General features: G+C 38.9%; 1 protein-coding gene across 1 annotated transcript in view; it reads right to left on the bottom strand.

Moving 5' to 3' along the window:
* The window catches only part of LOC111157933 (PDZ domain containing ring finger 4), a 349,884-nt gene that overhangs the window by 195,772 nt on the left and 139,979 nt on the right, over nt 1-14,133 (bottom strand). The window lies entirely within an intron of this gene.

The following is a 14,133-nucleotide window of genomic DNA, read 5'->3' as shown; positions in this document are numbered from 1 at the left end:
ACCCAGCAATTGCACTGCTGGGTCATAGGGTAGTTCTATTTTCAACATTTTGAGGAACCTCCATGCTGTTTTCCAGAGGGGTTGCACCAGCTTGCATTCCCACCAACAGTGTAGGAGGGTTCCCCTTTCTCCGCATCCTCGCCAGCAGAATACTCTCCTTCTATGCCAAGGAATTATATAGGAGTTCCATGAATCCTGAATATGTCCTTCTATTCAGCAAATGTAACTAGTTGGGAGTGCTGCTGGTGCACACAAGTCGGAGTAAAGTATTACTCTTTTTCTTGGAGCGAGTGAGATATCAAATCTTTCCTTTTAGGTTGCATGCAGCCTGCTCTTTGACTTAGCAGGAGGAGCTGGAGAGGGTATCCCTCCCTATGTGGGCGGCTAGGCGGGGAGGTGGATTCTTAGAAAACAGGGAAATCCCAAGAACAACTTAGAAGCTGATCCTGTGTTTCATGGTTGGGGGCTGAACCGTGCTATGGCTGTGTAGCTGTTGCTACTTCCCAAACAGCCAGCCATGGCTTCCATGGCCCCCAGAAATGACTCGACACACTGCCTCCTTACAGAATTCAGATATTCCCAGCATTAATGCAGGCCTCAGCAACAGCCCTAAAACCCACACACAGCTTATGCCTAGGGCAAAAGTCTATGAATGTGCTGACATTGCTCATTGACATACGATCAATTTAAAAGAAGAAAAGTATCCACATATTGTCACCTCCATGAGAAGAGGGACCCTGTCCATTTTGCTCACCTTTGAATTCCTAGCTCTTGGGAAAGTCTGAGACCTAGTAGCCTCCATGTTGTTGAATGAATGAATGAATGAATGAACGAACGAACGAACAAATGAATATAACACCATACTGGTTAAGAGAATGGGCTTTAGAATAAGACAAACATAGATTTAACTTCTGGTCCTGCTACCTGTAAGCACTATTTATTCAACCTTTTCTGGCTTCAGTTTTCTCTGATGTATGATGTATATAGGAATATCAATGGGATTGTTAGGTTTGGGGGATGAATAAATTGTTTATTCACTATAAGTGAACTATGGCCCATAATAAGTGTTCTAAACATCTTGATGTTATTTTAGAGTACAGTCTTCATGTTGTGTGTGGGTCAGGGAGGGGGAAGGAGGGAGAGAGGAAAAGAAAGAACACAGGTGAGGAGAAAGATAATGAATACATTTTTCTAGATCTGAGAATCAGAATAAATTGAATTGAAAATTACTTGAGAGTTTATATCTGACTCTGCTTCTCTAAGGTACCCTGTGGCTTTGCAGATTGGTAAACCTAAGTACTCGAAATGAATTTCAAAATTACTCAACAATGAAGTTTCCCAACAGAAGTATTTTTTTCTGGCTAGAATGACACTTGTTACTCATAGTTCCCTTTAGTTGTTCAAAGATAAAACTGACTCAATGAAGGTGTCAGAGCCAACTCTCTGCTAGATGAAATCGGTTCCAAAAGGTCATAGTAAAATTAGTAAAGGCAGATGGCAAATGTGCTGATAACAGCTGGTAGCCCCCAAAAGTGTGCACGTTGGTATAATTATGATATCAGACATTGCTCTTTCATTCCTCTTACTTCTCTGCATGCGTTCTTTAATTTCCAGGGATACACTTATCTTGGTGGTTGAAATTCAATAATATACATTACAAACCGACGGCTGGGAGGACATTAGGGTCTTAGCCATTACAGAATTCTACTTGTCAATATAAGCTATCAATGAGTAAGCATGAATAGAATCCCAGCTTGTTAAAAACAGCTTAGGGCCTTGGGTATAGATTCTGAAGGCTACACCTCGCAACATTGTTATTAACCTACAAAATCTTTCTTCACTTCCTCCCACCAATGTTAAGAAAACACAAAAACATATTTTAAAAAGGGAGAAAAATAGTCTCAAGTCTTCCTGTTTTAATCAGTATTTTGCCATTCAATTCAAATTCCATAAATTCACATTTCTAAGCATAATCTCAAATACATTCCTATCATTCTTCAGTTGGATTCAGTTTAATTTAGCCAGCATTTTATACTTCAAAGACCTTTAATATCTAAATTTTTAAAATTTAATTTTTTTTCAGTGTTCCAAAATTCATTGTGCACCACACCCGGTGCTCCATTAATATCTAAATTTTAAGTGTGATTCATCTATGTCGATTCTTCCTTGTTGGTGTTACACGCATCGCTGAGTCCACGGTTGTATCAGACAGATGCCGGCCCGAGCAATTTCAAAGACAGTATGCTTGTTTAGTCAATTCAATTCTCAGAATCAAATAAAAACAAAGCAAAAGGGAGTATTTGAATTTTCACATGTAATTTTTCTTCTCACATTTATATTTTCAAAAGTCTGTGGAGTCAAGAATCCATTTATAAAGACACAGCAGGGTGATTGCTGCTGTCTTGAATAATGAGATGCGTGTAATACAGACACTCATTTGTTAAGCACCAAGTAACCACTCTCTCCTGGTTAGTTTTTTTTCTCCCCTCTTGGATAAGTATGAATGAAGCGAAAAGTTTAATTCTCTGAACAAGTTCCAGAAAACTTGGAGGCACTAATACTTTTTGATCTCTGTCTTCCATTTCCATTTTTCATTTTGTGGGACCCAGCTGGCTGCTTCCAAGACTACAAAGATTTTGTTTAATACAGTATCAACGTTCTTGGTTTACCATTGACAGATTTGAAAAGGTGGCTGAAAACTGAATGCATATATGCAAATGTTTTGTTATTAAATGGAAACATTCCAGGAACTCAAATGATCCATGTGAAATTTTAATTATAACTTAACAGCTGCTTGAGCTAATTGAAGGATATCAGAAAGGTGATTTCCTTCTCATTGTAATTAAAGAGTTAAGCCTAATTTGCTGTTGTCAGAACAAGACTAAATACCAATCTGGTCTGCCTAATTATATTAAAAGGTAAACAGATAACTGCTAGAAGAGGGTAGGGCCCACCCTAGACAAAGACAACAGGTTCTCCATGTGCCACCACCACCCCATTCCCATTGGAACATGAGCAGTGACCTTTAAGGAAAGTAGCAACTGTTCTCAACTTCTGCTGTGAAGGCTGCAATTCATCTTGCAGCATCATCTGTTCATTCCCTCCCATAGCCAATTTTATTTTCCTGAATCACAACTTCAATTTCTCGATCCTTTCCCCAAGGGCGCCCAGTGATCTCTTCACTTACGAGATAAGGAAACTGAGGCAGAGACAAGGCAAGAAAATCTTCAAGGCAAACCATTTGTGGCAAAACAAGACTCTTGACTAAACAGTAGGGCGGCGCCCTCCCCCACGACCCTGTGCGTTGCACCTGCTAACGTGAAATCTACCTTGCTTTCAAGTGACGACATTAGCGTCATGGGAGAACACATCTTGAAATCTTCTTAACAGTGCAGTATGACTTGCCCTTTGTTCCAGAAAGTTGCGTTTTTAAACTTTTTTTTATAAGAATGTTATGGAAGAGTACCCAGTATGAGCAAAGTCATCCTTTCGTATCCTAACTGAATGAGGATAAGGCTCTTATAAGGATAAGGCAGTGCAATGATTTTTAGATATAAAATACAAGCATCGCTTTATCTAAGCCTGGTAGCTCATGCTACTTACGGTACTCTGCCGCCCTTTCTGGGTGGACCTTTAGACACCATCATCGAAAGGTAGAATTCAGCTGCCACGATTTCTGGCAGTCCTGACACTTCTTATATGAGTCTTGTTCTTCTTTTAAGAATCCATTCCCTTTCTCTAGCACCTAATATAAGTGTAGGCAGTATTTGTTTCTGTCCTCTTTGTTTTCTGCTTTCTAAACAAGAGACTCCTGGGTAAATGCATTTGGAGTGAGGTAGGGCACTGGAGTTAGGGGGCAGCTTATTTAATAATCTTTGGCTCCTTCTCAGTTGACATCTGCTTCCTTCCCCCCAGATGCAAATAGATGTTGTAAGGGAAGCAAGGCTGAAAATGGAGAATCACCGTGGCAATGAACCACTGGGTCCTGGTCCATGGTTTAGCACTCAGGCACGCAAGGGCAGATTACACAGAAGCCCAGTGCTCTATGAGGAATTATAGACCAATAATCCCTTTGCCTAGAGCAGTACATCTCCTACAGAATACACACCTTGTTATTAAAGTATTGACTCTCTCTTCTTCTGTCTATGCCTAGCCCCATGCTCCTACTGCCCAATTTTACATTAGTTGCATTGACTCAGACTCAACCAGTCTAACCTCTCCTGCAGACAAGCTTCCTTGTTAATATGACCCATCTCTCCACCATTATCTTTCCAGCTACAGTCCTCAAGTTATTCATTCCACGTAATACTGACATTGATTTTCCTACAGCATCACTTAGGTAATGTTATCCTACCGTTCTAAACCCTTTGATACTGAGAACTTCTGGTAGATTAAAGGTTAAACTCCTCACGCTGACATTCAAAGCTCTCATCACCTCACCCTAAACTTGTTCACTTGTCACAATGCTAAGTTTCAAGCAGCAGAAGACAAGTCTGACTAGTTAAAGCAGAAAGGGCATTTGTTGAAAGAAATTATTGGGTTCCCCACAGAATCCTTGGGGAGGCAAGAGAGCCTGGCTTGGAATATAGGCATGAAAGAAGAGAAGCCAGGAAGGCCAAACCATATCCAAATCATGCCACTGAACTATCTAAGGACACTGCTGCCTCCACCTCTGACCACCACATGCCCCAGCCTGCTACCTCCTGCCTCCAACATGGCTAGATGTCAACATTGACTGCCCTGCCATTGTCACCTCAGTGAATGGGTGTGGCTGCCTCCACTGCCACAATGGCTGTTTCATTACAGATGCAATCAGCTCCTGATTCCAAGTCTCAGGTAAGTCGTCTGCTTGGTCAAACCTGTCTGCCCTATCTTTGGTTGCCAGGGGCTGAGAAATAAGTATCTAGACTTTCCAACTTTTATGGAGAAGTAAGGTCTGCCCCCTGCCAATATTCATGTGGGGGGATTCCCCAAATGTGGGAAGGGGATTCAGATGCCAGGGAGAACAGAAAATACATGCACACACGCACACGCACACACACACACACACACACTCACCCATACGCCCACATGCATGCACAAGAGACCATTTTGGCTAACTAATGACCTAACCAAATCATTAGCCCATTAATCTATGGTACATTCAATCATCTGAAATAAACCCCATTCCTCTTCACCTTCACAAATCATTAAATTAATTATGATTATGCATGTTAAAATACCTAGTATATCACCAGCAAACAGTAATCTCTAATTCATGAGTAAGTACTACTTCCATCCCAGTTAAAATGCTTTCGTATCTCTACATCTAAGGATCCATAGCCTTCTCTCTCTCTCTTTTTTTTTTTTTTTTTAAAGATTTTATTTATTTATTTGACAGACAGAGATCACAAGTAGGCAGAGAAGCAGACAGATAGAGAGAGGTGGAAGCAGGCTCCCCGCAGAGCACAGAGCCCGATGTGGGGCTCGATCCCAGGACACTAGGACCATGACCTGAGCCGAAGGCAGAGGCTTTAACCCACTGAGCCACCCAGGTGCCCCGCCTTCTCTCTCTCTTTATGTCCACATCCAACCCAAGGATTTGTTGAATTCCGCTTTGCCCAAGGAGTTACCTCTGAACGCTCGGACTCACTGTTAACCATCTTTTCCAAATTCCTTTGCATTTAATCTATATCATTCCTTTTGCTGTTTATCATTTATATTGTCACACCATTAGCTATCATTTCATATAGTTTTATATCCTCAGATTGCATCCTTCATGACAATAAAGACCAGGTGCTATAATTCTCTGTATCAACTCTAGCACATATCATCCTATCTTTGGGAGAGTGAGCACATAATAAATGGTTACTGATTGTTCTGCCCCTGAAGTAGGTTTTAAATTAAATTTTTAATCACTCATGTTCACATACTTCTTCATTCATATAAAAGGAAAAGTGTAGAAAATATTGGGGTTACTAAGTTAGCTGATTTCTTGTTAACTGAGGCATTAACACAATAAGCTTCTAGAATAATTAATTTTGTTCTCAAATAATTGTTTTTGGTTTTCGTTTAAACCATGTAACCGAAGTACTATAAGACATAAAGTGAAAGAACTGACACCAATAAGTTTATCAGGGCCAGAAATGCTATGATAAATAAAAAGAACTCAAGGTCTCTTATCCTGAGTAGAATAGGAGCGGCCAGTCACCCAAATAAATCACCCACCACTCCCTCGCCACGGGCTCTTACTGTTAGCTTCTGACTTGCTTAAGTCTGTCCCATCTAAATCAACAAAAGCACTTTGACAGTTCTGTCCTTTTGCAGGATGACACTCTGTCTCACTCTCCTTTTCACAACTGTGATTTTTAAAAGTGGAGCCCATGCTTCTTGTCTCTGTATCCTCAAACCTACACAACACCATTTGGCCTGCCATACGGGCTTCACCAGAAGGCTTTCATTTGCCAAACCCAAAAAGGGTACCTTTCCGGAACCTATCTAAACGGAACCACTATGTATAATCAGATACAATGGCCATACTGACATTTTTTTTTCTTTTTTAAGGTTTCTTTATTTTATAGGGGGTGGGGGAGGGGCCGAGGGAGATGGGGAGAAGGTCTTAAGCCAACTCCTCTGTGCCAAGCGCAGGGCCTGAAGCTTGGCTCCATCTCACCACTCTGAGGTCATTATCTGAGCAGAAACCAAGAATCTGCTTCTTAACCCACTGCACCATCCAGGCATCCCCACCACACCTACTTCTTAAAAATAAGTCTCCTTAGCTTTCATATCATTTCTTTCCCAGATCTCTGTCTTCATTTCTATTCCTTTGAAAACATTTTAAAAGTTTTCCTCTACTTTAATCCACCTGTTTAATATTGGATACTCTCCATACTGTATATTAGAAATTGATAATCTTATACATATATCAAATCGATACACTGTATATCTTAAATTTATACATCACTTTCAATTATATTTCAATAATGCTGAAAAAATAAATAATTGGATGTTCTCCAAATGACTGAGTTGTGCCTTATTCTCCTCTTACTTTTCCATGTATTCATATATTTGAATCCCCAATTCACTTTTAGCATCTTTAGAGAAGTGGTTTCACCTAGGAGAGCTATTGCTACCTACCACAGAATACTCCTTCCTTGCTTTGTTTTATTATAATGAAACCGGTAATAATCTTCCTCCTAGACTCCTGAAATAAAGTCATGTCTTAGAGTGACTATCATTTATAAGGTAATGACTCAAACCTATATTTCCATTGCAGATTTCTCTCTAAAGCCCATCATATATCCAACTGATTTTTTTTTTTTTTTTTTGGTTAAAAACTTACTATGCTTCTGACAACTAGAATCTTGTCCATGACCCACAACTCTAGAATAAATGCACCTATTTTACTTCCTTCAGATCAGACTTGTCAAATACCAAATCCTGCCTAGAAATCAGAGAAGAGCTCCTACGCTCCACAACGGAATCACAGTTGTGCTGCATGGGTCCCTCCCAGGTATGCTGCAAGTGAGAGCAGGAGAGAGGCACTGCTCTTTCTACCCTGACAGGAAGCCTGCTTCTGGCTCAGATTCAGACCTAGTTTGGGGTTGGTTCCGTCTTCAGTCCTGCTTTCATAAATAAAGTTGCTATAATAACATTCCTAAGGATATATAGTAACAACATATCTAAGATGACATGGGGAATATTGTCCAAAATGGCATATACATTTCCAAGCTGCTCTTATTATATTTTGAAAAGTCACTACTATTTCCTTCACATTTTGCAGGAAATTATGTTTTATCTGAATCTCCTTTTGGAGGATAGTTATTTAGCAGAAACCAGGCACTTACACTCAGTTGAAACTAAAATGCATTTGCGTTTGTTCCAGAGCCCTGTTATTTTTGTTATCGTGTAGCATTCTGCTTTTTTTTTCTCTTTAAGATTTTATTTATTTATTTTAGAGAATGACAGAGAGCTCAAGCAGGGGTGGGGTGCGGGGAGGGAGGGCAGAGGGAGAGAGAGAATCCCAAGTAGACTCTATGCTGAGTGCAGAGCCAAACACAGAGTTGGAGCCCAGGACCCTGAGATCATGACATGAGCTGAAATCAAGGATCCAACGCTTAACCGACTGAGCCACCCAGGTGCCCTATATAGTATTTTTTTCTAATTAAATTTATCACATTTGTAAGTTGTTATAAGTAATAAGGTTATTTTAAGCCCTTGAGAGTATCTTTTTTTTTTTTTTAAAGATTTTATTTATTTGACAGAGAGACCACAAGCAGGCAGAGAGGCAGGAAGAGAGAGAGGAGGAAGCAGGCTCCCCGCTGAGCAGAGAGCCCGATGCGGTCTCGATCCCAGGACTCTGAGATCATGACCCGAGCCGAAGGCAGCGGCTTAACCTACTGAGCCACCCAGGCGCCCCGAGAGTATCTTTTTAAATCTTTTTTTTGGGATGCATGCACGGCTCAGTTAAGCATCTGCTTTTAGCTCAGGTTGTGATCCCAGGGTCCTGAGATCAAGTCCAGCATTGGGTTCCTTCCTCAGCAGGGAAGCTGCTTCTCGCTCTACCTGCTGCTCCCCCTGCTTATGCTCTCTCATTCTCTCTCTGGCAAATAAATAAATAAAATCTTTTAAAAAATAAATAAATAAATCTGTTATGAGGACTTTCAGGACTTTTTATCTAGTTTGCCTAGAAACATTCATCAAAGTTAGTTACGAGCAATTCTTATGTCCTGTGCTATCTGGTCTAGGCACCAGAATCAGAGCAGTTACAGATTTATCGACACAGTGACTACTCATACAGTTTGATGGTGCTGTCTCGATTTGTGCTAAAGCACAGTGGTTTTACCCACTATTGCTTCTGCATAACCACCACAATGTCAGTACAATGAAAAAGGCAAATCATGTCTGAATATTACAAGGAATATTGTCTTGCCCTAGAAGACCACCTATAACCTCTCAGGGACTTTCAGTGCTCTGCCAATAGCATTTGTAGAACTGCTTATCTCTGGCACAAAACCCTGAAATCCAGCCATTTGGACCACTCCAGAAACCACAATGCAAGTACAACTAATCAGTGATAGCTACGATCTTAAGCAGAGCAGAGAGAGTTTGCCAAAACTTTACCATGATTTTTATTTAGAGATTCAGATCAAGCATGAATATCACTTTCCACAACTACAGGTAATCTTTCTTCCTGAATTCCCAAGATACGTCGTATCCCATTCCTTTCACGTCACACTTTCCTTTCACGTTAGTTACTTGTATTATGTCTGTTACTTCTTATTACGCCAAGTTCTTTCAGTGCAGACTTAGGTTCTAGGAAATCATCTTGATTTCCTATGTATCTTGAACAGTCATCACAACTAACTTTTGTGAATGGTTTTGAACTGACTTGTATAATGACTTGTATAATTGGCAAAACTAAAAATAATTAGGTCTATACCACAATTAGTCTTTTATGGGGTGTTTCAAATACAATTTAACAATGTACATGAAAGCTCAAACTACTTGGAAGAAAATGGGAATATGTCTTTGTGACCCTGAGTTAGGTTAACATTTCCTAGATAAGACTGAAAGCACAAGCAGCAAAAGATAATATAATAGGCTACATCCAAATTAAGATTTTTCTGTGCAGCAAACCAAACCATCAAGAAAATGAATCCAAAGAATGAGAGAAATATTTGTGAAGCATATATCTGATAAGGCACTTATATGTCTAAAATATGTAGAGAAGGGGCACCTGGGTGGCTCAGTGGGTTAAAGCCTCTGCCTTCAGCTCAGGTCATGATCTCAGGGTCCTGGGATCGAGCCCCGCATTGGGCTCTCTGCTCGGTGGAGAGCCTGCTTCCCCCTCTCTCTCTCTGTCTGCCTCTCTGCCTACTTGTGATCTCTGTTTGTCAAATAAATAAATAAAATCTTTAAAATAAAATAAAATAAAATAAAATAAAATATGTAGAGAACTCTTACATCTCAAGAAGAAAAAGACAAATAACATATTTTAAAATATGTTATTTTAAATAACATATTTTAAAATATGCCGAGAATATGAATAGACATTTCTCCAAAAAAGACATGGCAAAGAAACACACACAAAAAAATGTTCAATGTTATTAGGAAAATGAAAATCAAGCCTACAATGAGATACCACTTCACATCCACTAGGATGCTTATAATAAAACACACACACAGAGACAATAACGAGTGTTGGTAAAGATGTGGAAAAATTGGCACCCTCAGACGGTTGGTATGAATGTAAAATGGTGCAGTTGCTATGGAAAACAAGTTAGTGGTTGCTCAAAAGGTTAAATATAGAGTTACCATATGACCCAGAAATTCCATTTCTGGGTATATACTCAAGAGAAATGAAATCAAATGTCCACACAAAAGCCTGTGCACAGATATTCACTGTAGCACAATTCATAATAGCCAAAAGTAGAAACCATCCCATGTTAATCAACTGTTTATCAACTGACAAATGGATAAACAACATGTGAACTATCTGTACAATGGAATATTATTCAGCAATTTAAAAAATGAAGTACTAAGATGTGCCAGAAAAGGAATGAGCCTTGACAGCGTTATGCTAAGTGGAGGAAACTGCAATCATTCATATATTATATGAGTTTTATGATTCCATTTATATGAAATGCCCAGAATAAGCCAACCCAAAAGAAGAAAGTGGTTAGACAGAAGATACTGGAAGGAAATGGGGAGTGACTGCAAATGGTGTGGGGCTGCTTTTATAGGAACAAAAATGTCCTATAATTACATTGCAGTGTTTATTGCACACTCTTATTAAAATACCAAAAATACCCACTGATTTGTAAACTTAAAAATATTGTATTCAGTGCTCCCCAAGCTTTTGGTTAGATGGACTATATCAATAATTATCAAATAAAAATAACAATATTTATATTTCTCAGTATTTACTGTATTAGAAACTGAAATTTAGAACATCCAAAAAATACATATCGGAACCTTCAGGAACAGCTAATAAGTAAAATTTAATCCATTTTCATTTATAAACCAAATTTATAGGTTCAAGAGGCAGGTTCAAGATCTACTTTGACTATGTAACACTGGGCAAGTGACTTAAATTTCCTGTGCTTCAGTGTCCTCACATGTACAGCTGGAAGTTTGTCATTTTCAAGATTCAGTGTAAAAACAGTAAGGTTTAGCACAGAATATTTTCTTCCAGAAATATACACGTACTGATATATTTTGACAACTCTAAACATTTGGTGAGCACGGGCCCATTTTTCACAACGAAACACAAATATATGACACATAATCCAACTGGAAACCACTGATCATGCTCAGAACCCACTTTCGCATTTTAATATCTGGCGCTGCCTCTTCTTCACTTCTAGGAATAATTCCAATACAAACATTATGGGCAAGAGGAAGAGAGGTATATCCACTCCCATACTTCCTAGCTTCATGGTAAGGAAACCATCTAAATACAATTTTTTTTTTTTTTTTATGACTCCTCTCTCCCCATCCTGACAAAAGTAAGTTTAAAGAAAATGAGGAGATAAATGGTCCCTCACGTAGAGTGGGGGAGGGAAAACTAGTTTGGGACAACAAAACATTCATTTGTCATTACTTCATTGGGGTATCCTGGAAAATGACCAGAACCTCATTCTATAGTCTGCCTAGAAAGACCACTGCCTGTTTTCTGCCCCTTCCTTTGTCAAAGCCCTCCTCCTAATGCTTCGGTTCATTTGCACTGAAGGTTATCAGCAATATTAACTCTCCACGGTAGTCAAGTCAGGTGCCCAGCAGAAGGCACAGGGGCAGGTAGGGAGCTGAGAGAGGGAGGAGAAAGACACCCATACTAGGAGGGGGAGGGTGGGTCATGAATTTGTAAGAACTAATTTGTCTAATATTCGGTAACAAAAGGAACGCGTCTGTGTCGTGCATTAATGCGGCATCAATCACTGAGTAACTGCTCGACACACATAATGAGAATATTCTCTGGCCAGCTCCATGGTCTGTACAGACAGCTGGGGAGATAATAACCCAAATGGAATTTTTATTTTAATGCAGCTCCCATCCTTTAAACACAAAAATGAAACAGATTAAAGTTGGTAAAAATGTAACAGCCTTTCATAAAAGCTTAGTGTGATAACGTATTTATTCCAGCAGTAATGCCTAAAGAGCTTGAAACATCTCTACTTGATTGTTGGGATTCTCCAGTTTAATGGCCCTTTTCTTCTAATTCATTATGAGTTGCTTTAGTCTTTCCAGTGGTTGTGTCTAGTAACATTGGCTCATCTGATTATATTTCAGTCAGGGTTTCCCCCCCACATCCTTTTTAATTTTTCTCTCTTTTTTAAAGGATGCTTGGAAAGCTTTACTTTATTCAGAATAACTTACTTTATTTTCAAATCAAAATTATACCCACATTGATAGTTATGTGAAATATTTAAAGTATATATTTACATCCACATGGCATACACAATCATTGAAAAAGAAATTACCACAAAAATTTACAGAGGCAGGTGTGATATTTAAAAGCAGATCAGCTTCATTGCAACAGAAATTTAGGTCACACATTAGAGAAAAAAAATCCCCATTTACTATTTATTCTCTCCACTTTGAAAAACAAAATCTAGGCAAAACAATGGGATTTTCTTTTCTTCATTTGTTAGACTATAGCAACTCCTCTCCTAAAGATAGCTTAAAAACAAATTTGAAAATATACAGGAAAATAGCTTTTGACACTTAATGGTTTTCTAAAAAATAATCAGCGACTAGAAAATATACCTGAATTTTTCTAAATGTAGGTCATGAGGCACAATGAAATCAGGGTATTAGGGCATTCAGTGTGTTGTCACTATCAGAAATAATGAACTCTCCATGCCAGAGTTATTTCTAAAGGACAATTTTAAAATGGTAAAGAGGCCAAGAGGAAATATGAAATATAGTGAGCCTAACAATGACAAACAGAAGGAAAGGAATTTAATGAGGTCAAGTTGAAAATATAATTTAAGATAAAAAGCCTCATTGAACTCTGCCTGCTGTTCTACTACAACAGAATGATAAGATCAGCTTCCTTGATATCTGGTACAGATTCCAACTCAAGGAAGCTGCTTTAGCATGAAGAAATTAAATACAAAATGCTTGTGTTAATAACAAGTAAAAGCACATTATTTTATAATATTTGCTGTATTGTTTTAGGACTGAAATAAATTCTATAATAGTACATTATTCCTTTTTGGATCTATATACCATAAGGCTGCCAGAAATCCTTAATAACTTTACATGAGTTGATACAGATATTTTGGCCAATTCTTTTTTCTTAAACCTGAAATAAATCCCTGTTAATCAAAGAACTATGAAACACATGGGTTGATTTCATTGAGGTTAACTGGAGTAAATGATAATGGGTCTAATAATTGGTCTGTATTTTCATGACAGGTTTCTAATTTTGTTTTATTTTTTTTATTTTTATTTTTATTATTTTTTAAAGATTTTATTTATGCATTTAACAGAGAGACATATAGCAAGAGAAGGAACACAAGCAGAGGGAGTAAGAGAGGGAGATGCAGGCTTCCCGCCAAGCAGGGAGCTCGACGTGGGGCTCGATCCCAAGACCCTGGGATCATGATCAGAGCCGAAGGCAGACACCCAACAACTGAGTCACCCAGGAGCCCCCTAATTTTGTTTTAGAGTAGTTTCAGTATTAAAAATATCATCCTCCTTACAACAAAATACACCCTCCCAATACGCACACCAAAATTGTGAGTCTCCTTTTTCCTTAATCACCAATATGCATGTATTTGTATCTCCACAGGCAAAGAAACAATGGTTAAATTTAGTTTTCTGTAACCCATGTTCGAAGAACAGTGTGTTTTCTTGGGGCACCTTGGTGGCTCAGTGTGTTAAGCCTCTGTCTTTGGCTCAGGTCATGATCTCAGGGTCCTGGGATTGAGCCCCGAATTGGGCTCTCTGCTCAGTGGGGAGCCTGCTTCCCCCCCATCTCTGCCTGCCTCTCTGCCTACTTGTGACCTCTCTCTCTGTCAAATAAAAAAATAAATAAAATCTTTTTTAAAAAAGTGTGTTTTCTTACATCAAGATTTAGAATTCACTATAATATAGAGCATGCTTCTCTAATGCTACACTTCTTCATCCTCTTTTGAAAATCACTGC

This window comes from Enhydra lutris, unplaced genomic scaffold, assembly GCF_002288905.1.
Source record: "Enhydra lutris kenyoni isolate GAN:26980312 unplaced genomic scaffold, ASM228890v2 scaffoldscaffold56, whole genome shotgun sequence".
In the NCBI taxonomy this organism is placed as follows: Eukaryota; Metazoa; Chordata; class Mammalia; order Carnivora; family Mustelidae; genus Enhydra; species Enhydra lutris.
This window is presented reverse-complemented; position numbering and strand designations above follow the sequence as displayed.